Source organism: Callithrix jacchus, chromosome 7 (assembly GCF_049354715.1).
Source record: "Callithrix jacchus isolate 240 chromosome 7, calJac240_pri, whole genome shotgun sequence".
NCBI lineage: Eukaryota > Metazoa > Chordata > Mammalia > Primates > Cebidae > Callithrix > Callithrix jacchus.
In genome coordinates, this window is record NC_133508.1 from 73754489 (window position 1) to 73757224 (window position 2736).

Here is a 2736-nt window from a genome sequence, read left to right on the forward strand (position 1 = left end):
CATTGCATTGTGGGAGTTAATATATGCAAAAATTAAATTATTGTCAAAAATAGAGCAAAGGAGGGAGGAAATGGAAGTATACTGTTGTAAGATTCTCACATTGTATGTGAAGTGGAATCATATTAATTCAAGATAGACTCTGTTAATTTAAGAATGCGTATTGCAATTCCTAGAGTAACCATCTAAAACAGATGTAGACAAAAAGCTAGTAGATGAGATAAAAAATAGAATGTTAGAAATTCCCATGAATTTAAAGAGGGCAGAAAAGAAGAAAAAATAGATATCAAATAGCAAAATGGTACATTTCAACCCAACCAAATCAATAATTACATTAAATATAAGTGAACTAAACACTCCAATTAAAAGGCAAAATTGATGATTTAAAGAAATAATACTCAACTGTATCCTATTTGTAAGATACCCACTTTAAATGTAAAAATACAGAGAGGTTAAAAATAAAAGGATAAAAAGAAGATATGTTGTGAAAGAGAAAGAAGATTCAACACAAGAACGATCACTAGAGGTAAGAAGGGACATTTCATATGAGAAAAGAGTCAATTAACCAAGAAGACAGAACAATCCTAAATGTGTGTGTATCTAATAACAGAGTTTCAAAACGATGAAGAAAAACTGACAGAACAAGACCTGTGTGCTTCACGTCATGTAATTTATATCTTGTGGATGCTAAGTTCCCGCATGGGGTTCTCCTTTTTACCTTGATCCACCATGTTGGAGAACAGGAAGAGCTTTATCTTGATAAAAAATAAACTATACATATGTAGAAGTTTTGGGGGTTCTTGTTTGTTTTTCACTGAGAAATTTTTTTTGGCCTTTTGAATAGAAATGGGAATTTATTTGCCAGGAAGGGTGATTCCATCATACTTCTGCTGGAACCCGCGCATGGCCCCCTCTTTTCTGATTCTGTGTTTGGCCCCGATGCAGCCTGTCCTGTGCTTCTTGTCTGCCTACCCAGAACCACATAGAAGTCCAGGACATAAGGGAGTATAAATTAGTTCAACCAGTGTGGAAGACAGTGTGGCAATTTATCAAGGATCTAGAAATAGAAATACCATTTGACCCATTACTGGGTATATACCCAATCCCATGCTGGGTATATACCCAAAGGATTATACATTGTTCTATTATAAGGACACATGAACATGTATGTTCATTGCAGCACTGTTTACAATAGCAAAGACTTGGAGCCAACCCAAATGCCCATCGATGATAGACTGGATAAGTAAAATGTGGCACATACACACCATGGAATGCTATGCAGCCATAAAAAGGGATGAGTTCATGTCCTTTGCAGGGACACGGATGAAGCTGGAAACCATCATTCTCAGCAAATAAACACAAGAGCAGAAAACCAAACACCACATGTTCTCACTCGTAAGTGGGTGTTGAACAATGAGAACATATGGACACAGGGAGGGGAACGTCATACTCCGGGGCCTGTTGTGGGGTGGGAGAGCTAGGGGAGGGATAGCTAGGGGGTGGGAGGATTGGGGAAGGATAACATTAGGAGAAATACCTAATGTAGATAACGGGGGGGATGGATGCAGCAAACCACCATGGCATGTGTATACCTATGTAACAGTCCTGCAAGATCTGCATGTGTACCTCAGAACTTAAGGTATAATTAAAAAAATAAAGAAGTCCAGGCCATACATACCAAAGCTTGGGTCATATTTGATACTCAGATCAATGTGTTCCTGGACCCCAAACCAAAGTCTCCAGTGTCTGAGAAGTTTTTTTTTTTTTTCCTAACTCACACTCCCGCACATTTAGACCCTTCTTCAAGATTTCTTCTGCCTTGTCCCCTCACACTGTGCAGTGGACAGCAATCTTTTCATTTCTCCAGTTGCCAAAGGATCTGATAGTGTATCTCGCTTTGGTAAACACAGGGGTCTGCCCTGTGAGCTGCTCCAGCACCCTGGCTGCTCAGGTCAGTCTGTCTCTACTCTTCCCAGCACAGATGTTGAGACAGAGCTTTTGGATGCAAAGTTCCCGCATGGGGCTCTCTTTTTCACCTTGATCCACCATGATGGAGAACAGGAAGAGCTTTATTTTGATAAAAAATAAAATATATATTTGTAGAAGTTTTTTGTTTTTCATTTTAGACAGGCTATCTAGCTCAGGAGTAAGTCTGGGGCTTAAGGTCAAGGCCTAATCGGCCACTGGCTTGACACAGTCTCAGACAGTTGGGCCAGGGCTCTCAAATCTCTCCTGCCTGATACCAGGGAGGAGCCGGCGGTTGGGTCAGGACAGAGCCAATAGTTGCAAGTGAGAGATAAGCAAGGCAGGTGCCAGAGAGTGCTCAACCCTCTCCATAGGCTGGTAGACAACACATGGGAGGGAGCAAGTCATAGACGATCCAATTTCCTGTTTCAGCACTTTTATTTTCTTCATAATATTTAACTACAATTTGTAATCATTGCATCTCTCCGTGTGTTCATGATTTAGTGTCTGTCTCACCCTGGGTCTATAAATCCTGTGACAGCAGAAAGCATGTCTGTCTTTTTCATCATCTTATCCTAAGCCTTGGATACAGTAGCTGACATGTCAGAGCACCCTTGATAATTGGTCATTGGATAAAGGAGTGAATAAATGAGTGAATGAGGGAAGAATAGAAGGGAATGGAAGAAAGGAGAGAGAGATCCATTTTCCATTTTCCCTAGAAGAGCTAAGGCAATGTCATAAAGAGCATGAGGTCAAAAATACAAACACTCAGGC

General features: G+C 40.4%; 1 pseudogene; it reads right to left on the minus strand.

Moving 5' to 3' along the window:
* Positions 1–575: 575 nt before the first annotated feature.
* Positions 576–2046, minus strand: LOC100394864 (large ribosomal subunit protein uL5-like; annotated as a pseudogene).
* Between the last annotated feature and the right edge of the window lie 690 nt (positions 2047–2736).